The 24,255-nt window shown below is 47.0% G+C and overlaps 1 protein-coding gene across 3 annotated transcripts in view; it reads right to left on the bottom strand.

Moving 5' to 3' along the window:
* Positions 1-5,886: 5,886 nt before the first annotated feature.
* LOC146177853 (G patch domain-containing protein 2-like) overlaps positions 5,887-24,255 on the bottom strand; it is a 123,060-nt gene continuing 104,691 nt past the window's right edge. For 2 of the 3 annotated variants that reach the window (XM_084580614.1, XM_084580615.1), the window contains exon 12: positions 5,887-9,469. The gene's annotated coding sequence lies outside the window, so the exon portion shown is untranslated. The remainder of the gene's footprint in view (positions 9,470-24,255) is intronic. The other variant, XM_084580616.1, reaches the window with a different exon arrangement.

Below are 24,255 nucleotides of genomic sequence, written 5' to 3'. Positions count from 1 at the left end.
TCGGTCATGGTCGGGTCAACGCGGCGACACAAATCAACAATGTCCTCAATATAACTGGTGAGCGTTTCACCGGGCAGCTGTAGTCGCGATCGAAGACGCTGTTCCGCGCGGAGTTTTCGGACGGTGGGGCGGCCAAAGACATCGGAAAATTTGGTCCTGAAATTTGCCCAGGTGGTAAAGTCCGACTCGTGGTTTCGAAACCACAGATTAGCGACATCGCTCAAGTAAAAGATGACATTATTGAGCTTACGGTTGTCGTCCCAGTTATTGTGACGGCTGACCCGTTCGTAAGTGGGCAGCCAATAGTCGACGTCGTCATCGCTGCTTCCACTGAAGGTAGCGGGGTCCCGTTGACGAAGGGCACCTGTGCAGGTGACTGGCGGAGGTAGATGCGATGAAGTAGGCTCCGTCATTGGGATAGTTAACGTTCTGCTGCGAAGTTCCAGGGCGAGATTGGTCATGATGGAAAATAGCTCGAAAGTACACGAAGGACGGAAGCGCTTGTCCGTGTCTTTCTTCCTTCCGTCCTTCGTGTACTTTCGCGCTATTTTCCATCATGAATGTTAACCAACTCGCCCAACTTTCGGCATTACTTAGCGAGATTGGTACAGGGAACTTCAGCGTGACCTCCACCAGGTGAAATGTGGATTTAATAGTTGATTGGAATGTGTAGCGCTAAATGTAATTCGGGCACAGCAGGATCGGAGTACCAGCCGCAGGGCACAGCTTCAGCGCGAGAGAGATGGGCGCCGGAGACCAGCGATGGTGATGGCGATGCCGCAGCGTTGTTTCTTCTTCATCTTCTTTACACTAAGGCTTTCTTGTAGGCGCCGCTTCCGTCTTTGCCTCGCAGGACTCCGCTCCGTCGTCCGTGTACATCCCGCCGGCTTGGGACGCTGCCACGCCGCCCTTCTGTGGCCGGCCTCCCGGCGAAAAAGCCTCGAGCCATGCTTCCGACGCGCTTATCTACCCTCTGTCTCGCGCCGATAACATGCCGCCCCCGCTCCGGGCAGCTCGCTCATGCGTACTCGCGCTGCCCGGGCGGACACCAACACAAACAAAAAAAAGCGCGCGCGGTTTCAGACGCTTGTAAGTGCATTGAAAAGTACATTGTAAGTACACTGTAAGTTTCAATGTACTTACAAAGCAAACTTAACCTTTTGCCGCTTGACGATCCTTTTATGGTTAAGAAATCTGACGAAATTTTAGACTTCGTTCGGTCGCGCTCTGATGACAGCATTGTTGCATTTTCTGTGGATGTTAAGGATCTTTATTACTCGCTGTCGAACGACAAAGTGCTGTGCTGTGTAGAGGAGTACATAGATGAGTTCGGGTCTGTTGCTTTCCAGAACTCGGCGGGTGTGTCGGCGAGCAGCTTTTTTAGAAATTTTAGCTATTTACTTGCAGTCAACGTTTATTAACTGGGAAGGAAAACCCTACCTTCAGAAAGAAGGGATATGCATCGGGTCGTGCATAGCGCCGATTCTGAGTACTGTTTTTTTTTTTTATCCAAACTTGACAAGGCTGTTTCCAGCCACCTTGACAGCTTGGACGTAATCAAGGTCTTTAGATTTGTTGATGATTTTTTTTATTCTTGTTAAGTGTGACCATGGCTCTCTCGAGCCAAAGGCTCAACGCATTTTAACTATCATGAAAGAGCATTTTAAACCGCTTGTTCTAACATGCGAATTGCCCATTAATAACTCCATTAGATTTTTAGATATTAACTTCACATTTCACGCTAATCACTTATGCTGGGCCTATCAGCCGCGTAGCGACAAGCCGATGCTGCCATATCACTCCGCTCATTCTAAACTTGTGAAAAGAGGTATTGTCAATTTATGTTTTCAGAATGCTCTCCGGAAATCTTGTCCACACATGATGAGCGATAGTTTTCAAGAGCAGTCCAGGAGGCTGACTAATGCTGGATATCCCGCCCATGTTGAAGTTTCTGTTGCCGAAAAACTTCTATAAAAAATGAAACCCGAAACTCAATGCCACCCAAATCCGGTTCCTCGGGAAGGGAAAAACCTTGTTGTATTACCATATCTGCACAAGATTTCTCACAATTTGAAAAGAATTGGTCAACGAGCAAATGCGACCGTAGTGTTCTCGGCGCCGAAGAAACTTTCTACGTTGTGCAAGCTGAAAGAAACCAACACCAACAAAGCGCGCGGATGCGCAATTAGGCACCAGAAGCCGTACGTCACGTGCGATGAAGGTGTGGTGCATAAAATTCCCTTGTCATGCGGGAAACACTATCGGCCAGACGGGAAGACGTCTGAACGAGCGCCTAATGGAACGCGCTCGCAACGTCAGAAACAGCCGGCAAGGCGGATCGCTGGTTGACCACATTCTCGAATGCAAGTCGAAAACCTGTAAACCTTTCTTTGATAAAAGTGTGGTAATAGGAAAAAGCAGAGAAAGGGTAACGCGCGAAATCATTGAAGCCGAAAAGATAAATAGTTCAGGATGCGCGTGTGTAAGCACACCTTCCATTCTCCTCTCAGATAAAGAGCTCGTCTTTCTAAGGAATTGATACTGTTGGCACATGTGATTCCTGTTTTTCTGGCGTAAATTATGATGCTTCAGGAGAATAAAATTTGTTGGAAGTTAGCGCTCGTGGTGTTCGTCTCTCGTCTCTTGTGTCCTCGTCTTTTGCTGCGCTATAGTGTATTGGAATCATGTACCAACAAGCCCAAAAAACCACGCTAGTAATTTTTAAAAACAGCGTTTTTCTTCTTTTTTTTTTTTAAGTCGATATTTATTGCCTCAGGGCATCAGTAGGTTATGAGATGAAAGATGAAGAAAAAAACAGCGTTTTTTGAAATTCGTGGGCTGCGCCATTTCCGCGTGGCGGCGAGATTTGGGACTATTCTGCCGTGATTACCTACGTCACAAGTCACAGAGTGACAGGCCATTGACCTTGGACAGGCCACCACAGGCTGCCACTGGCTGCAGCCGCGACGGCCCCTACGTCACTGACACACTTCCGGTAGCTGCGAAAGTCGTCTGCTCGAGTGCTGCAATGCATGCGCGAACCCGAGCTTGGCGCTTCGGTTCGCGATGTTAACCGAAAAGATCGTGGCGTCCGACTGAAAGTGCGCGTCGGTGCAGGAGTGCGAAAAGAGCACTAGCTGGTCCGATTTAACACCGTACCGATTAAATAGGCAGCATCAACCTTCATGCACCGACCGACGGCGCAGCAGCGTACTGTAGTCCCGTCTCGTCAAAAAAAGGTGTACCCTCAGCTTCATCGCGAAAGTACACAAATTCGCACCGCTTAAGAGCAGCACCCGATGCCGCCAGGCGCGGGCGTTGCGGCCGACGGCACTCCGGTCGTGCGCTGCTCCCTGCTCGTCGCCTTGTTTCTTTCGCATCGCAGTCACGGCGGACGGCGTTTTAGAATCGTCCGCTTCGCTGCGTCTCTAGTGTAGTCGCTCGCGTGCTCCTGTGCACGATTCTAGAGTGTAGCTTCGGAAAACAGTGACAACCTGCGCTGCCGAACTGCAATGGGCAGTTGCTTTGCTCATGCTTTGCGCCGTTGTTTCTGGCTCGGCCGATGCGTACACATGCGATAAAACACGCGTGCACGTTACGCATTGACACTTAAACGATGTACGTCCGACTGAAAGTGCGCGTCGGTGCAGCAGTGCGAAAAAGAGCACGAGCAGGTCCGATTTAACACCGTACCGATTAAAAAGGCAGCATCAACCTTCGTGTAAATGAAACGTGCGTCAAAAAAGGTCTGTCCTCAGCTTCATCGCGAAAGTACACAAATTCGCACCGCTTATGTGCAGCACCGGATGTCGCCAGGTTACCGCAGAGATGCCGTCCGCGGGCGCTGCGACCGACGGCACTCCGATCGTGCGCTGCTCCCTGGTCGTCACTAGGCCTTATTTGCGTCGAAGCCACGGCGGACCGCGTTTTGGAATCACCCGCTTCGCTGCGTCTCTAGCGTAGCCGCTCGCATGCCCATGTGCGCGATTCTTGCGTGTCGCTGCGAAAATCAGTGACAACTTGCGCTGCCGAACTGAATGTGCCAAGCTGCTTTGCTGATGTTTTGCGCCGTCGATTCTGGCTCGGACGATGCGTACACAAGGTCAATGTAGCGTACACATGAGATAAACACAATAAACACGCGTGCACGTTGCGCATTGGCACTTCCTAAACGATGTGCGAAAGGACATCAAAAAAAAAACCAAAAAAAAAAAAAACCACTACACTATCCTCTTCGTTAATCTCAATTTTAAGATTCGCGGACGAATAATTCGTGCTCACCTGTCATCCGATATCCAAACTCTGTAGCGATAATCAGTCCGTGCTCTCGTCGGTGATACGTACGCGTATACATTCCATTCGTTATGCACAAGAGATGCCTCTCGCCGACCATAATGAAAGCAGCTCCGGTGCTCCGGACTAAAAGCGACGACGACATGTTTGCACGCGGGCAACTCGCACGCTCGATCGTCTGCCAGCATCCATGCAGAGTCGATGCTATCGCGTCAACTCCGCGAGGGGTCACCGGCCGCCGTTGGTCAAACCGCAGAAGACGGTACCAAAGAGACTGACCCAGGCAGCGCGAGAGAAGAAAGCGGTCTTGTAGAAAGCCGTGCTCGGCAGGAGTGCACGCTAATTTGCGCTGAATGGGACAGGGATATGAAGGAAATTGCTCCCTCCGCGGCGGCCGCCGGTATGTGTGGACAGCAGCTTCCCACCTACAGGTATGCGCTCGCGAACGACCCGAGTCGTTCGGGCTGCTGTCGCACACAATTCCGAGAGGTCAAGAAACTGAAGAAACCGGCGGTCGAGGAAGACAGCAGACAAGGTTGAAAGCTATGCAAACGCAGACGGGAGGGGAAAGGCAGAGACCGTGAATGCATGGGCGACGCTCGGGGAAAACAGGCGCGACGACCGGAAGTCTGAGAACCGAGCGTCACCCGATGATGCTTCGTGGGCGGGGCTAGCGGGGCGGAGTTCCCGAGCTGTTTTCTTCGTTTTTTTTTTCTGGTGTCTCCGAGTGTTGAGTTGAGGGGAGCGAGGAGGAGCGCCATTTTTAATCGCCGATATCTCTGGTGTTAATGAAGCTAGCTAAAAAATTCTTGGGGTGAATTGACCTGTGAGGGAGTACCTACCTCTCGACCGATTTGCTTTACCCCGTTTTAGGCATTGCATGACCCCTTTAATGTATGTGTATTATGTAAGCGAAGACTTTCTTCTTAATCGTTTGAGCATGCGCTCATTACCACTGTTACGAATGCACAAAACCTTTCAACAGAAAAAAAATAGAAGAAATGAAATGCATATAAGGGTATGACGCTTCATGCGACATCCGTCATATAGAGGATGTCGCATGGCTAACGTGCAGTCAATCAAATCCCACAGCCGAGGACGCCTTTTAAAGCGGCCGGAATTGAACCCCCCTCTTGAAATCAGTAGTCGAGCGCCCTATCACTGAGACACCTTGACAGAGGTTTAACAGAAAAAGAAAAGAAAGGTACTCGGACAACTCCATCGTGGATACAGAATGCACAGAGTGGCTTGCTTAAACTGGATTTTGCTATGCAGCAGTCTGCAGTCGCATGTTTTAGTAGTTGCGGTGTTCCAAACAGAAATAGGAATATACGATTTTTGAACGTTTGCATTAAGTTGTATTGACAGCAGCAACCTATTTTGCTTTGACATGGCGCCTAACAACAGCAGCGCTTCGTTTGAGACACCACTTGTCAAGGAATCTCAAGTGCCGAAGACCGCAACTGATTATGTTCCTTTCAGTGAGATATACTCGATATGGACAAGTATTTTTGTTTTTAATGGTGCGTGGGGTAATAGCCTGTTCATATTTATTTTCCAATATGCAGATAGGTGAGCAAAGGTGCACAGGAACCGCAAAACAAACAAAAAGCCTGTACATGCCACACACACGCACGTAAATCACTGCGGGCTGGCACGCAACACGAACACGCACCCACACTGGGTAGGGTTCGCCGCCATGCTGCTAGGTGGCGACTCTGCTCGATCTCGAGGCCAATAGGCCCCAGTGTCCGATCATATCACTGTTGTTGTGGAAGCGGTTGTTTGTTTCTCGCGTGTGGCAGTGGAATGAGCAGAGAGATGCCTGCTCCGTTTTATGCGTAGTGCCAAACACACACATACACCATGTGTATGTTGCTAAACTAACTTTTAAGCAAAGCAACGAACACGACTACTCGTACTAGGCTGGATAAATGTTTAATTGGGCTCCATTGGCTATTCCAGTATTCTAAAGCGCTGTAACCGGAACGCTGTTGGCCGAGGTGCGCCTCAGCCTGCATGCTTAAGAGCTTTTTGGCTGGCGGCGCTTCGTTTGAAGACTGACTTGGCACAAGAACAGTAAGCCATACTGCGTGGCAGGTGACAGATAAAGCACAAAGCTAATGTGCACTGGGCTTCGTTCCCTGTGGCAATGCGCAGACAACAGGCTAGACTCCCCCACAGCGATGGCAGCCGTCATTAGGAAAGCTGTTTGAAAAAAATCTTCCATGCGCCAAGCAGATCACGCACTCCTATTAACGCTGGTCCACAGCCAGACTCAAGCTGCAGCTGTGGCTGGTCTTATCAGACCTCCTTGCTGCACTGAGGGGAGACATGGGTGCACATGGGAGCGTTGCGCTCAGAAGAGTACACATGCGTTCATCACCGTTCGTTCCTTTCCCGCTCTCGCTACCTAAATGAAGGGTCTGCCTTCAACCCAGTCTCAGAAAAAAAAGAATAAAGACAGCGAATGGCAGGAACGGCTGGGCAAGCTCTTTAATTTGTGCTGCTGTGTAGCTTTCGATCGGACCACTCAAGATGTTGATGCTTATACTGAAAACAACAGTTTGGTGCGCTGCTGCAAATTCTATATCCTCAAGGATGTCCGTGTACAATGTAAGCAAACAAATTTTCATTGCGGCAGTGTCCTTAGATATTTTCGGGAAATGCGCGGTCTAAATGAAAGGTGTGTACGACATCATGCAGGTTCGAGGTGAGTTTCGTTCTTTTGCGGCTTTTACCGTCATAGCGCAGGCAATCCGGTTTCCGCCATCTGCATATGCAGCTACTGTCCGGAATGAAGTAGATCAGGAGATGTGAACATAGCCGAAATGATGCAGAGAGCGGATTCGAGCTAGTTGGCGCATGTGTTGCTTTTCAGTCCCTGTTCTAAGCGCTTTTTTTTTTTTATATAAGCGAACGCAGATTTATGCTCTCCAGGAAGCATAATCAAATCTTATGCACGAAATGCTGGCCTGTTCACCTTGCATGTCGTACTACTCTAGTTAGGCATTGTCTTGTTCTGCTCCCGTGTAACTTTAATAGGAACTGAAAATAAATAAAAAAACTCTTAGGCGCCCCTGAGGCGGCGTTCATGAAAATCAGAAGCGCAACAAAGTAACATGTTTCACTTTGCATTTTCTGTATGTTCCTGGAGGAAGTCCGGAGCACATCGTTGATGGTACCTGCAGTGCAGTGTCCAAACAACTGCTTTTTTACGTGGTGTCTCCCAAATGACACCACGCATGTACAGGGTCGTCCACTTCTAGCTAGAACACGGTAACTGCTTTTAAAGCAACACTGTATCTGACGCAGGCAGATATCGATGCAAAGCGATGCAAGCACACAGAGACACGGATGTGCTGCTTCACATGGCCAGCCACTTTAGATTACTGCGTGGCCGGGTCGGATGCAATGACACCTTGAAAGCAGTGACCGTGTTATAGCTAGAAGTGGACGAGGCTGTACAGCTAGAAGCAAAATGAAAGGGAACACTGGAGCGCGCGGCCTCTGCTCTTCCTCGCTTTGCAAACTGCTGCCACCAACACAAGACGAGAATGGGTAGCACCTAGGGCATGCTCGGAAAGAGCAGCCAACCAAGCTTACTTTGGGTGCGTCTTTACCACCGATTCTTATCACCTATCGGTGGCAGCGCATTTGAAAGCATGGAGGCCACGCGCTCCCATGTTCCCTTTCATACTGATTCTAGCTGTACATTACTAAAACTGTAGCGCACGGCCCCAGGATCTCATGCTATGCCCCCATCTCTAAGTGAAGCGATCGAGGGTCAGGACCCCCTGATCCTCTAGAAATTTGTTTCTGTGTGATAGCGTTTTGCTGTTAGTTGAATTAGGTTACACTGTTCAGTTGTCTGATATGCCGTATACGCCTCATGCCTTCTGCCTGCGGCTCGTTAGAAGTTCCAGTTTTTTTTCTTCGTCATGCGGTGTTGGGTGTTTCGTCGCTCTATCTCCTTCAAACAAATGGAGTGTTGACTGGTGGGCAGGTTTGCCCAGTTAACTACGACAGTGCTATTTGCCTTCCTCCTCACAGTTTCGCCTTTGACTGGCTCCTTAGGGCACTGTCAGAATTGTTCTTTGCACCTATCACAGCCCCTGGTTTCCCTATGCACTGCATATCTCATTGTCAGCAGCTGCTGGAACAAGTACCAGATGGCTCTTGTCAGTGATTCGCCACGGCATGAACGCCAGTAATTTTTAAACTGAATTGTTAGCTTCAAGAAATTCGGGGTGCTAAGCATAAATGATCAACGTGGCTTGACACCGCAAAAAATAGACACAGAGAAGAATGGTTTATGTCTACTCAATAACATTGCCATAGATCGAATATAATGAAAAATATGTGAGGTTGAGGGAGGGCAGACGAAATGAGGGTGAGGGAGCACCTGCAATTTTTTTTAAGTGAGGGTGAGGGAGGGACACTGATTGAAAAGTGAGGGAGGAAAGGCCAAAATGCATTAAGTCACTCTAAACTTAATGCTAAAATTGAAACACACCTGTGCAAAATTTTGCCACTGGCAAGGCCACATTTTTATGTCCTAATTTGCATAAAAGTTAATTCAGTGGTACTACAGAAGTAACAGGCAAAATGGAAATGGTCCGGCAAAGTGAATGAACGTGCAAGGGGTCACAAGGATGCCAGCTTATAATTTACGAAGACACACAACCGTAAATTATAGTTGAAACAAGCACCGAGAGCACAGAAAAATGAAAAAAACACGGACCCTGTTTAGTGAAAACATAGGGGAAAAGGGGAAAAAAGCATCATTTGCACCTCCACACATCTAGCAGAGGTTGTTGCAGTCAATGTGAAGGAGCCTTGCCCATGGGACCGAAGCCCACAGTAACTATACAGACAGCACTATCAAGCTGGACACGACATGTTCTCCCAAATGTGCTGCAGTTGCCGATGATACGATGCTCGGTTCATTTCCACTTACGCCGCTGTTGAATCACCAGGGTGACACATGGTCAGTTCACAATCACGCGAGTCTACACAAGCACCAATACGGTCCCATCAGGCAGTGATGATGATGGCGTCCAATGCCGGCTGGTTTTGCAGTGTGTGGGGCTGGTACCACAAAGGGCCACTTCCACAATGTTGGGAATGACCTTGGCCATCAGACGGCAGCAACGGCTCCACTTCGCAGCATCTCCTGTTTGAATGACAGTTGTACATCAGTTGCGAAGCCTCACAAGGAAGAAAAATGCAAAAAATTTTCACTAATGCTAATATCATGTGAAAGGGGGTTGCACAGGCTTTGCTCTACTTTGTATAGTTGGGTGGAATGAGGCATCTGTTTTTTGCCAATTATATCTCTGCATTTATTGGTTGGCTGCACAAAACTGCAGCGCCATAATGCGAGACTTGCAAAAGTTCTGCAGTTGCAATGCGTAGAAACACGCTGTTATGCAGCTGGGTAGTGCTGTACCAATCACAGCAGGATATAAGATTTCGATTGGGGTAGAAGTATCTAGGTCAGTGGCAATGCAAACTCCAGCAACATCAGGAGAGCTGGTGCCAGTCTCTAGTGTTTAGCAACCCTGGGTGTGCAATGCCTGAAACTTGAACACTGTTGTTTCACTTGTGTTAGTACCACAGGTACAGGGGTAGCCAAGGGTTCCCAGGCCACAGGGTCTGCTTCTGAGCAGTATAGTCAGGGCAGCTACGGTGCCCCTAAATCTTAGAATAATATGTCAGTTGTAGAAGAAGCATTATTCTAACCTCCGAGATGATTGATAGATTTAGTGGGATCTCAAGTGCCAGAATATGCATACCAGGAACTGAACCTGTACCAACCTGTACCCCTGTATACCTTGGTGAATGCAATCTGCAGTGTGTGCAAGCAGCTGGCAGCAGTAACCACCCTTGGGCTTATACTAAGGATAGGACAACAACCCAAATAGTATTACGGCAAGATGTCATTCACTTTCAGCTATAACATGGTCACTGTTTGCATACAGTAGGAAAGCGATACAAGCACAGAAGGACCCCGGAGGTGGCACTTCACAAGGGCTGTCTCCTAACTTTATTGCCTAGACGGGTCCCGCACAAGTTCAAAGCAGCGACTTTCTTATAGCTAGAAATAGATGACCCTGTACTGCAAAAGCCATCCAGACATCCTTCATTTGCCTAGAGGTTGCATGTCTGACTCAACTCAAGCTCCAAGGGTTTTGAGTTCCCATGACACCCTTCCATCTTAACACTTGGGTTAGTACCACCTATCACAAGCCAGAGGAATGCTCTTAATTTTACGCTTACAACACCACACCGCAACAGCATGTGGTGTCCACACAACTACCCTTCTCCTCCACACTCCACCTTACCGGCACCACCCTCCTCATAGTAACATTCCTAATGCTTGCCACCCTACCTCAAGTAATTTTAAAGGAGTCCTGCAACACAATTTGAGTGCATTGTTTTGATTGTATGTTGCAGTTGTTGAGTCATGGCAATGCTATTAACATCGACTGTAACACGTATATTTTGGTACTTAATATTTTAATTTGATCGAGGACCAAAATCATAGTACTGACAATGTCAGCACACAGTGGTGGTTCTTTGCAACAAATATGACTTCAACTGGCAAGAGTATGACAATTGAAATAAAGAGGAAATGCATTGCAAACTGTGTCCAATAGAAAAAATATGCTATGCCGCATCACTGTATTTTATATTAAGTGAATGAATTCCAACATGTTCGCTTTACACAAAAGCACTGCAAAGTAAGTGATACAAAAAGCACCAACACAGCGATGGTTACTACTTTGCATCAAAGGCTTTCATAACCTATACACATGGTCCTCCTACCTGCGCCTATGCAACCAAAGGTAGAAGGGGCTCATGAGAAAAGCAGAATAGTTGGCGGTACACGGTGACAAAGGAATGTCTTCTTCCACTGCCTGCTCCCTTTATGTTCCTCATTCTATTTCTACTAGCTATGGGACAGAGGTCGTCAACAATAGAAACCAGTAAACCTTCATGAAAAGCAATCTTTCACAATGTTGTAGTGACGTGCTTACGCAGGTTCTTATGATTGGTTTCGCCGTATGTTGTCATTGGGCAAGTGAAATGGGAGAGCGAAAGACCGGGAAAATTGAGGGCAATTTTCGGTTTGCCTGTAAATTGAAAATTTGTTCCTTAATAACTGCCCTCTAGTGCACCGCTTCCTGCAATTCTTTTTGATTCGGTACCTGCGTGACAAAGAATTCATCTAGAGCATACCGGACAAGTGTTGCAAGGCCCCTTTAAGCATCCCCTCTGAATCAAAACTCTGTCACTGAACAGACTGCCCGAGCCATCTAAGCTCAAGATGACCATGGTAGGGGTTGCGGAAATGTTGCATCCCAGGTTCGCCACTGGCAAATGTAGTAAGGCTTGACCTTGGGCCACCCTACAGCTGCCCACCGGTTGCACTGACAGCGATGTTTCTCTCGTAGGTATTTTTCTCCTCTACTGTGGCCTAAGATGCACAGATTCTAGGTCCTGGAAAAAAAAAATTGTGAAATAGATCATAGCAGTTGCTGCAAAACAATGCAGCTGCGCAGCACGCAAGCTGCAATTTCATCCCCTTGCGCTGTCCTACACAAGCCAAGTTCCTGACACACTCGTGTGTGCGGTAATCTCAAAACAAGACAAACAATGCCAGTTGAGCTCACAGCCCATTGTTGGCTGCATCGTAGCTAGACACACTGATACACCACACGGCGTTTCACGTTGTTTCTCCACTGTCAAGCATGTGGCAGCTTTGTAGCAGCTCGCAAAGGCCATCAGCGCATTACACCATAGGGTTTTGTCACATGCTGCCAGTTGGTTCCTGGCGAAAAGAGCAAGCCAAGTGATGTGGTTTGTAATTTCTGAATGTTTAGGAAGCTGGCAAACCTCACTTTTGCCATTAGAACCTTTTGCAAATAGTTTGAATGGTGAAAGTGCAGTGCAAATCAAATCAAATAGCTTACTATTTGAATATTATTAAACACTTTTAACACTTCATCACCAGCCGAACTATACCCACTGCAGGGCGAAAGGCCTCTCCAATATTCCTCCAATTAGACCGGTCCTGTGCTAGCTGCATCCACTTGACCCCTGCGAAATTCTTAACTTCATCCGCCCACCTAATCTTCTGCCGCCCCCTGCTGCGCTTTCCTTTCCTTGGAATACAGTTTGTTACCCTAAGCGACCATCTGTTATCCTCTCTTCGCACTAAATGTCCTGCCCATGCTCATTTCTTCTTGATTTTTTACTAGAATGTCAGTAACTTGAGTTATTTCTCTGACCTACTTGTGCATGCTACCATTTTTCGTTCCATAGCCCTCTGCGTTGCCCTCAACTTAAGTAGAACCCTTTTTGTTAGCCTCCACTCTTTAGCCCCATAGGTGAGTACAGTTAAGATGCAACTGTTGTATACTTTCCTCTTGAGTGATACCGGTAAGCTGCTAGTCATAATCTGCGAGTCTTTACCAAATGCGCTCCATCCCAATTCTCCTTGTTATTTCCCTTTCATGGTCCGGATCTATGGTTACTACTGGTCCTGAGTAGACACATTCTCCTACTACTTCCAGTACTTCACTACCTAATGTAAACTGCTGCTCCTTCCCGAGGCTATTGAACGTTACCTTAGTCTTCTGCATATTGATTTTCAAGCCTACCTTTCTACTTTTCCTGCCAAGGTCATCAATCATTATTTGCAGTTCATCCCACGAGTTGCTTAGCAAGGCAATGTTATCAGCAAATCGCAGATTACTGAGGTATTCTCCATCTACCCTTATCCTTAACTGCTCCCATTCCAAGTCTCTGAATACTTCCTCTAAGCAAGCTGTGAGTAGTACTGGGGAGATTGTGTCTCTTTGCCTAACACCTTTCTTTATGGGAATTTTGTAACTTTTTTTATGCAGAACTGTGGTTGCTGTGCAGCCATTATATATATCTTCCAGCACTTTCACGTACGGCTCGTCTACACCCTGATGCCTGCATCACTGCCGAGGTTTCAACTGAGTCAAATGCTTTATCGTAATCAATGAATGCTATGTATAAGGGCTGGTTATATTCCGAGTCTATCACCTGAGTGATAGTATAGATATGTTCGATAGTAGAGTACTGTTTCCGAAAGCCTGCTTATGCTTGATTGCAGTCTAAGGTTGTCCTGATTCTATTAGCGATTACCTTAGTAAATACCTTTTACGTAACAGACAGTAAGCTGATTGGTCTGTAATTGTTAAGGTCCTTAGAGTCCCCTTTCTTATGATTGAGGATAATGTTTGCATTCTTCCATGGTTCCGGTACCGTCAATGACACCAGGCACTGCGTATACAAGGTGGCCAGTTTTTCTAGCACGATATCGCCCCCGTCCTTCAGCAAATCTGTAGTTATCTGATCCTCTCCAGCTAAGTTCCCCCTTTTTATAGTTTCTAATGCTTTCATGACCTCGTCCTTCATCACTGGTAGAACGTCTGACTGTTTTTCCCTACCGCCAATCTCGGTACGGTCCTGACTACTTTGGCTACTGTAGAGATCTGTATAGAACTCCTCGGCTACTTTGACTGCCTTGTCCATATTCGTGATGACGTTGCCCGCCTTGTCCCTTATTGCATACATCTGGTTTTTGCCTATGCTCAATTTCTTCTTTATCGCTTTAAGGCTGCCCCCGTTCTTTATAACATGCTCAATTTTCTCCATGTTATACTTTCTTATACCGGCCATGTTGCGCTTATTGATTAGCTTTGATATCTCGGCCAATTCGATCTGGTCTGATGAATTGGAAGCTTTCATTCTCTGGCGTTTCTTAATCAAATCTTTCGTCTCCTTAAACAGCTTACCGGTATCCTCTCCAACTATCCTAGCCCCTACTTCTACCGCACACTCAGTAATGATATCTCTGAAATTATTGTTCGTTGCTTCTAGGGTAATGTCGCCATCCTCGGTTAGAGCTGAATATCTACAGTAAAATACCACTTGAACGAACGTCACTTAAACGAAGTATTCAGTTGTACGAACTTTATTAAGTTCCCCCGCCGACGCTCCATTAAACGCTATGCAAACGCCCTTCATTTTAACGAAATTCAATTGTTGTTCATTTCAGTTCTACGAACATTTTCTATAACGTCATCCTGTGTTTCCTACGTCATACTGAGAATCAGAACAACGCGCACGTTTTACTGAATATTTTGAGAAACATATTAGCGCGTGACGAAAGCTGGCCTTCATTTAGCTCTAAGCTCAACTGGCTATCTAAACAAGCTTGTATCCAGCGGAATCACAGCTATCTTTGCATGCTTAATTGGATCCACAGTCATAGCCACTCATAGCCACAACTTCAGCCCTACAAAGCTTCTTAGCTACAAGAAAGACGTACGTAGACATGCTAGTTAATTCTGATCTGTGGAAGGAATGATCTGGTTGGAGGAAATGAATGCCTCTGCTGCCCAGCAGACCGCTGCGCCTGACGAGGTTCACGGGAGCTTGCACACAGTGACCGAGGCCAAGACCACTGCAGTCCTAAGTTCAAAAGTGCTGCAAAATTTCGGTTCAGCGAACTTTCACTTTAACAAACATTTTCCTAAGGTCCCTGGAAGTTCGTTCAAGTGAAGTTTCACTGTATTCTGTAGCGAGATCCTGAATTCTTCTGCCCTCCCCTCACCGCTGATTCGTTGATTGGTTTCTTTCTTACTAATCTGTTGCATTCCTTCTTCAGATTTAGGCTAATTCGGGACCTCACCATCCTGTGGTCACTGCATCGCACTTTCCCGATTACCTCTACATCTTGCATAATGGCAGGGGTTGAACACATTATGAAGTCAATTTCATTTTTAGCCTCCCCGTTAGGACTTTTCCATGTCCATTTCCGGTTCTTCCGTTTGCTGAAGTCGGTATTCATGATTCTTAAGGGGTACCCTGGTCTTAAGACAATAGTTTTTATGTACAGGTAGATTTTGATTAACGTTGCACCATTTATGCAGCGTTTTGTGCTGATTTCAATTATGCACATTAATTTTATGTAAGCCATTTAGTTCTGAAGTATTGAGCACATTGTGTTCTTTGTTTGGAGGTGAGCTGTCAGTAAAACTACAGGAGTTATAATAAAAACTGATGTATCAAATCAATTTAGAACACATAGAGAATGCAAAAATCAAGATTGGATGTCCTGGTTCCATTTTAACCAAAGTTACAGCTTGTCAAAATTCAGAGACCAAAAAGCCACCTTGACACTCAGAATACATGCGATTTTTAAAAACGTTCCTCATTAAATACCAGAAATTCATTTATATTTTTGCACTTTACACGAGTTTACCTTTCTGGTGCAAAAGGAATTATAGCAATATCATAAGTAGAACCAGAGATATCGCACCTCCAAACATGTACCGTCCTCAATATTTTGATTTTGAGAAATTGAGAAAAAACGTGATGATAAATTTTTGAAGCACCAAAGCTAACAGTAGCTCATTAAAGTTGGTTCTGACTAGCTTTTGATGTCAATGCATCATTTACCATCAATATAATTTGCCCTCAAGGAATGAATTTACGGCGAACGGAACGCATGGTCCGGAGGCCGCCACCAAGACGAGTGTGTTTGCATCGTGACCTCCGCAAAAGTTGGTGCCAAGCCGTTCTGGTGCGCGATCGCCATTCTCACGTTCATGCAGTAAGCGCAGTCGGCCTGCAACTAGTGATAAGCGACCATTGCTCGTCTTGCATCGCGTATCATTCAGAAGTTTATTTCGACAAGATTTGGGATTCCGCGCAATCTCCTCTATGTTCCGCGTGTCGCGGGACGCTGCTTCGCGACTGCCGCTGCGGCTGGTCGCGGCACTGCCTCACAGGGCGATCTATTCCGGCGTTGAAAGCTGCACTTGCTCATCTGCACCCTCACAGATTCCGTAAGCGGCAGATCGTGCCACTCCTCGCTAACGCACTGAGCACGACCGGCTAGCTACGCCGTTATCAGCGTCGGCGCTTCGTCATTGATTGCAGATAATCAGATGCGGCGATGCAGCGACCCGGACGCGTTTATCTCCTCTCGCTCGTGAATCTCTATATTGCGCATTTCGCATTGTGGTTACGATGAGGGAACGGCGCTAGGCCGACTAGGCCTAAAGGAGAGACTTTTTCAAAATGGCGCCGGACCGCGAGCAGTTGACGCCGCCAGCCAACTAAAGCTCGCCATTTTGCTCACGTGCGGTGGGAGTCCAATAGCAGGGCGTGTTTCACGCAATTTTGTTCCTTTATTTTCAGCTTCAGTGGCCTCACTCATGGTCACCAACCGAGATATAGGAATGGCCTGAATCGTGATCTTTCAAACGACACCAAGATTATGCCCCCGGATCGCGTATTGCTTGAACTGCGGGAGATCGAAATTCGGCGCTATTTGACCTCAGTTTAAAAGGCCACACGCGCGGATTCTCATCTTTGGAACGCTGTAATACGCAAATTAGGCGATATTTTTCAACGAAACTTCGGAGATAGCTGCGGAAAGGCCTCAGAATTGCGAAAACGAGAAGATTGAAGATCCGATTTTCTGACCGATTTTCAGCTGCAAAGACCCAGGTCCCCTTAAGTTCTTACCCTGTCATTAATGGTATAAAATTCCTATCAGCTATATCCTTACTGACAAGGAAGCCCGCTCCTAGTTCTCGCCTCTCCGGTAAACCTCGATAACACAGTACGTGCCGGTCCTTCAGTACAGTATATGCCTCATTCGGCCTCCTAACCTCACTAAGCCCTATGATATCCCATTTCATACCCTCTAGTTCCTCTAACAGCACTGCTAAACTAGCTTCACTGGCTAGGGTTCTAGTGTTAAACATTGCCACGGTCAGTTTCCAATAATGGCTTGTCCAGCGGAACTGAAATTCTTAGCCCACCCCGCTGCGTCACAGGTCTGACAGCCACCGTGGTCAGTTGCTCCGCAGTCGCCAGCGGCTGCAGAGCAACTGACCACGATGGCAGTCAGAGCTGTGACGCAACGGGGTGCGGCCAACTACTGTTCTAGTGAGGGAGTGCATTGCCGGGGGTGTTCACCAGCATCAGGTTGCACCCAAAACCTGTTTATGCAATTCCATCGACACGTGGATTGTTTTTATCTGGTGAAGAATTGCGCAGCACTGGGATTCGAGCCACAGTCCTCTTGTATGCGGGGCAGATTTTCTATTTGTGCGCCACCACTACAGCTCCACCATTGCACCACCCTAGTTATGTTCCATTCACATTGCATACCTTGCTTATGTCTGCTTCTGCATTTTGATTACAGTTAGAATATCACTAACTTGCTCCTGTTCCCAAACCCATTCTGCTCTTTTGTTGTCTCTGTGCCAGGCATAATGGAGGAGTGCAGACGTAATGGCTTGTACAAAAAAAAAAAAAAAAAAGAAGACAAACTAGTGGCAAAATTTTACAGTGCAACGTGACGGCCTGTGACAACCGGGCTTTTTCGATCTTCTACGCCTGGCAGCCTGTGGTATGACTGAGCGTGGAGCTAGCCAGCCGTTTTTTTTTCTCAGGTTGCTCCGGTGTTGCTGCCAGAACGTGTTAGTTTTTCTATGGCTGGGCGGTTTCAAGCTGTCACTGGCTGCCAGACTCTCCAGGACGTTTTGTCCTGGCAGCGCTTAAAAATAGAAGTGGAGAGAGTGCGCTGCCGTGTTTACACAAACTGGAAGGACTGCGATGTTTCAAGAAACGTTTTGTTTGATCTCAAGGGCAGTGCAGGTGCTCGTTTCGGCTGGTCCACGGTACACATCATCTCTGAAATCTTTTTCAACTGATGCTGTTTACTTATAGTGTCTGCATGTGGCAACGTATCTCTTCTCACCATTTAAAAGCGCACATTTGCTTTGTCTACTGCACTCTTTGAATTCGGATTCGCAAAATATATTTCATCTATCAAGACTATCGCCTTAGCTGGCTTATTTTACGAAGCTCTTCGAGGACTTTCTCTGACGTGGCCGCAGACTCCAGCTCCCAGCACATTAAATAAATGTTTTTTCCTTCTCCTCCAGTACATTTTCAGGCGACCACAATTAATGCATGCATGCACATCGTCAGCGTGTGGAGCGCACTGTGCAAGCATATTGTTTTTCATTTTCCGATGCAGTGCAAAGGCAGACACAGTTTAAAAAATGCCCAGGAATATTTGAGAAGTATGATACGCATGTACTATCACTCCTACCATTAAAGGGAGACACTGGTCTTAAAACATTTTTTTTTATTATTAGAGATACCACAGTGCAAATTTGATGTGTATATGCATTTCTTCCCGCTGTTTTCAAAAATATAATTTGTTTTACTATATCTCAATTAGTTCTCACACTATGGAAACATAACTGATGCCTAATTAGGTCATTTCTTACAGGTGATTAAGACACTTTTCCTCATTATTATTTGGCTCTGATTAAAATGTAGCTGTAGCCAAGGACCTGCCATGTGGAGCCATGCTATATATATTATATCACTTTAGGCTATTTATATATTTATATCACTGAGGTGCGTTACCATGTAAAAATGTCCAATTATGCCGATGCCTCATAATTCTTAAATATAATTAGCTGACATTACTCTCCTCCAAATTTGATATGTTCAACCTAGCAACATAAAAATAGCATAGCTCCACAGTTCACTTCTTCCTGAATGCAACAGTGTAAGACTTATTAAAATTGTACCACAAGAACGTAATGAAAAGCTCTGTAAGGCTAGTCATGTTAGCAAAAAATATGAAGTTGAGAAAATTGCCTTTGAAGTTTTGACTCTGACTGCAGAAAATTTTGGGAGGAATCTTCAAGTGCAGATTTTATTTCAGTGTTCCTATCTGTCCCCCTGCAAAACAAAACAAAAAGTGTCTTATTCCATCCAACAAAACATTTCCTAAAAAATTTTGAAAATCTGTACATGATGAAATTGTAAAAAAAGAAAAGAAATCATGAAGTTATGGGTTTACTTTTATTTTCTTTTTTAAAGCCGACGAGAGCGTGGGGCTAGGATGTCCAGCTCGAAGGATAATATCTTGAGCCTTGCAAACGGTTTCTTGAGGAAACTAGCGGTCCCGCGCCAACCCGCGCCAAACCCGCGGTCCCGGGTTGCACAGTTGGCTTGTGCAACCCAACTGTGGCAAACAGTTGGGTGGCCCTCAAAAGCTCCGTTGTGACGCTCGTGCAATTGACCACTCGCATCTTCATGCTCTCGCTGCAGGTTCCGCGCTTCATGTGCGTAATAAAGTTGCTAATGCTTTCATGTCCACAATCGCGAACTCTGTACTGGCATCGGATTCTGCGCTGAGGCCGCGGTGAAACTCGCGTTGGGTCGGCGACTTTCCCGGCACAATGGACTTTGCGCCGACCGCTCAACACAGTGCGTCGGCTCTGCCGTAGAGTAGTACGCGGCGGCGGCATCAGTGTATCGTGATCCGGGATGCAGTTCGTACTGTAATTTGAACCCGCGGTGTCGTCGTAACGCAAGTCCCGACAGCAGGCTTGCCACCGGCGCCTTCTGGCTTTTGTTCCACACCTTTTCTTATGGCTTTCAAAGGCTCGTTGCGTGCACAGTTACAATCTACCGTTTTCCGGCGTCTCGATCGCAAGGGGAAAAAAAGAAAAAATGATCAGCGCAAAACGGTGCGTCGAGAAGCACGAGCGCAAACGCACGCGAAGAGGCAGCTACGGCGGCGAACGCAGAACAGAAAGAAAAAAAAATGACGCGCAGGTCACGCCAGCCAATACGAGACGCGGAACGGGCGCGCCGCGTGACAGCCAATCAGAGACCATAAATGGCCTTCGGAAATCGGCGCTCGCAACCATACCGCTTGAGCGACGCCATTTTGAGATAGCGCAAATTTTGCACAAAGAAAACAGCTTCAAATCAAGCCCAAGATGGCGGCGATCGGCCGGCTGGAATGCCCACGGCGTGCGCGAGAAGTTCGAACACATTTTCTCTTCTCCGGGGGCATTTCGCGGCTGCCGTGATGTTTTGAAAACTGATTTAATCACATTTCCTGACCGACTTCAGCGTTAATGATTTGAGTGCACGACCTCGAAAGTTTAAACCTTCAGAAAATGGGTATATCTCAAAATAAATTTTTTTACCATTTTCGGCCATTCTAAGACCCGCGTCTCCCCTTAAAGAGAAAACGTTTCCAGTTTGAGCCATCACGCATGCACGTCGACATGCAAGGCCAGATTGTCACTCCTTTCATGCAAGCACCCATCAGATACCACAAGCCGCTATTGTGACAGCTCCAATGTGTAACAATTTCAAATCAGCAGACTAAATTATTAATGGCACAGATGCTTCCACGAGCAAAAACATTTAACCAGCAGATACTGTATTTATTCAAATCTAAGTTAATGGTTCTTATTGAAATTTCGAATATGAAACTAGGGTGTCGGCTTAGATTATTACAGAATGTGGTTGCGCAAATTGCCATTGGCAGTACAGTCGAACCCGGATATATCGAACCTCGATATATCGAACTCACGGAATATGAAAATTCCATGCAAAAGTATAGGAAAGCCGCGTCATATATCGAACTAGATTTCACCGGTCGTTCGATATATCGAACTCTGCACCACGCACTGGAAAGTGTGCCTTCCCCAAAGACGATCGCATCACCCTCGGCCGTTTGCCGCGTGACGTTTGCAAGCCATGTGCGTGAATGAACCAGAGAGAACCGGCGGGAACGAGAGTGGAAAAATGCGACAGAGCGAAGCGCAAGTGTGTGCCCATTCTTTTGCTGAGCTCTCTCCTTCCTCTTTACCGGCCTTCGTTCGCAGTAGCATGCGCTACGCATGCGCCAAGCCAGCTCAGTCTGTTTTCAGACAGAACGTCGGACGCTTTCTCCAGCGTGTGTTGCGAACCCTCTGCGCACGGCGGCTGACGTGGCTATGGCACCTGCAGAAATTAAGAAGCGACAGATTCATCTTTTTTTTTTTGCGAGAGTCGTCTATTTTTATCGTGCTGTAAGCGCGGTGTAGCGTAAGATATGGCATTACGAAGCAGCTTTTTTTTTTTTTTCAGGAGTCGTTTATCTTTGCATGTATGAATCAACGAAAGCACGCGGTCAGCTGCGATCATGACACCGGCTTTTAGCATTTTTCGCTTCAAACAGCATTTGCAGCTACTGTATCACGCTTTCCAATGATTTTGTGGCAGTGGACTACGCCCGCCCCAAACGCGGCGTGACAAATCAAACCAGGCTTGTGCAATCAAGCAACCACGGGCAGTCTGCCAAGTTCGCTCCCCACCGCCACAGGAGCTATCAAAAGATAAACATGCCGCGGTGTTATCGCTGTGCAGCATCTTGGCACGCTGCCAAGAAATGAGCTGTGGATGAGACGACCGAAACGAAGTGCGACATGCAAGCGAAAACGCTAGCGATTTCTGCCGCGGCGACACCGAAACCTTGTTTTGAGCTGGTACGGCAGAGGAACGCAGTTCCAACAAGTTGGAAATTTTTTGCTCTGTTGCTGCCGCTCGTTGCTGAGATCGCTTAATCGCTTGCACGTGAGCGAGCTGGCCTTAACGCTTTTTTTTTTCCAAATTCTCGGTTGCTAAAGTGGATGGTGGGTTCATTATGCGAGTGAGTTGATTACGCGAGAAATACAGTATCGTTTTTTCGCATCGTAAGTGCCGCCCCAAGCCGATTTCTGTATATCGAATTACCGATATATCGAACTATTTCGCGATCCCCTTTGAGTTCGATATATCCGAGTTCGACTGTACTGCACATGCAGCACCTCTAATGCCTCCTTCATGCATGGTTTGCAGATCAGCGGATCGGCTCCTTAGGCCTGTGGCTGGCGTGCGATTTAGCTATTTTCTGTGCGATTGGCGGTTCGTTCGTGTGCTCGTTTCACGATGCAATGACGCGAACAAGAAAGTGGTGTCATTATACCGCTGCTTTCAGGCGGAAAGTTGTGCTTGTGGTAGAAAGCTCATCCAATCCTAAAGCACAGTGACAGTATGGCATGGCTGAAGCAAATATCCGCTGCTGGTGAAAACGATGAGAACGGTTGTTCAACTGCGCTGCAACACGAATGGAGTTTTCTGGACCCTACAGAGGCTGTCACAATGCTGCAGTAGAGGAAGTCGCTCAGTTTGTTAGGATGCAGAGGGCTGAAGCACTCCCTCTGACGACGAAAATTATTCAGGCAAAGTCCAGGGATGTCGCGAAAGCACAAGGCATACCCTGTACCACGTTGAAGGCAAGCAGAGGCCGGCTGCAACGATTCATGAAGTGGTTTGGCTTCAGCCTGTGGCGACTAACGTCAGTGTGCCAGAAGCTGCCCGTTGAAGAGAAATTGACTTCTTTCTAAAGGTACGAGATGAAGCAGCTTGAAAAAGGGTGTGAACTTGGGCAAATTGAAAATGCTGAACAAACCCCAGTTTATTCTAGTATGCCTATGGCATAAACAGTGGCTGAGAAGGGGTCACAAGAAGTGAAACTGCAGGCTATGAAAAGCAACACTCGACTGATGCTCTGCCACACTGCCGATGGGCAAAGCTACCACCGCACATAATTTTCAAGTGGAAGAATTTTCCTGCAAAGGAATGGTTTTCGAAAAACGTCATAATTTGTGTGCCCAAAAACGGATGGATGACTGCGATGATTGTCAAAGAACGGATAAGGCTGGTCTGGCAGCGTCTACCAGGTGCACGTGGTGCCGGGATTCCCTCAGCGGCCACCTAATGGACAGCGTGAAGGCAGCACTAGGTGGGACATAATTAAAATAGTTTAAGGCGCAAAAAACAGACAAACACAAAGGTAAGTGACGGGATGAAGCGCCAGTCCCTTCTTGGCGCTTTGTCCCGTCACTTACCTTTGTGTTTGTCTGTTTTTTGCCCCTTAAACTATTTTAATTATGTCCCACCTAGTGCTGCCTTCACGCTGTCCATTAGGTGTCCGCTGAGGGAATCCTTAAACTATTTAAATTATGAACCAAAACCAACTAGCCCAGCAGCAAGTGCTTTTAGGTGGGACATGCGGCTATTATACCTGATGGCATGACTAGTCAGCTGGAGCCACTTGATGTCGCCATCAATAGTCATTTAAATCTGGAGTGCACAAGCACTACACTGATTGGCTGACTGAGCAAGATCGTGAGCTCACATAAACTGGATTGCAAAAGCATGGGAACATATTTCGTCAGAGATATTGCATTTCAAATGCGCTGGATGGTACCAAAGAAGCGTGCTGTGGGATCAGTGACAAGAAGCCTCCAGCGAGGAAGAAGATGAGTAATCAGTCGATCTGTATTTTTTTGTCGGCTTGCATTCGAGCCTTTTTTTTCGAGGGTCGGCTTGCAATCGTGGCCAGCTTAGGTTTTAGCAGACATGGTTTTTATCAACGTTATGCATGTACAGTAATCCCTCGTTATAACGAAATCGCTTTATTCGAAATATCGTTTTATTCGAAATATCTTCCGGTCCCAACCCAAGTGCATGCATTTTAAGCCGCATTACTCGAAGTGCACGAAGAGCTTGACCCGCTTACAGCGAAGTAGCGAGCGGAGGCGTCGCCGAGCGGCAGCGTCGCTTTTGCGTATACAGCGGTAACAGCCACTGGCGATGTGTCATGCGACACCAACGCCTGTCGTTGCCGCTAGTGCATACCGCTCAGCACGGATCTAAAAACCCAAAAACGGAGCGACAGCAACCAGCAGCAATGCTTTGGCAGTCCTCAGCCGTCGCGCGGCCTGTCAACTCCGGTCGGAATCGTATCGTTGGTATCCCCCGTGATAGAATCTGCACAAAATTGATGTTTTTCTCATGATTTGCGATGCCAGAAAAGCGCGGTCTCTTGGATGCTGAAGTGGCCAAAAGACCGCGTTGGCATGGGGTGCGTTCGGTGAGCAAATTTTTACCGCTGGAAAGAGCTCTTCTGGCGCTAGCACAAAAGAAAAAAAAAAGTCCGTCGTTAGCTTTGTTGCTCTTTTGACGGTGGAAACCGACGGATAGCTTTGC

Source organism: Amblyomma maculatum, chromosome 10 (assembly GCF_055883805.1).
Source record: "Amblyomma maculatum isolate TAMU_Amacu chromosome 10, ASM5588380v1, whole genome shotgun sequence".
In the NCBI taxonomy this organism is placed as follows: Eukaryota; Metazoa; Arthropoda; class Arachnida; order Ixodida; family Ixodidae; genus Amblyomma; species Amblyomma maculatum.
This window is presented reverse-complemented; position numbering and strand designations above follow the sequence as displayed.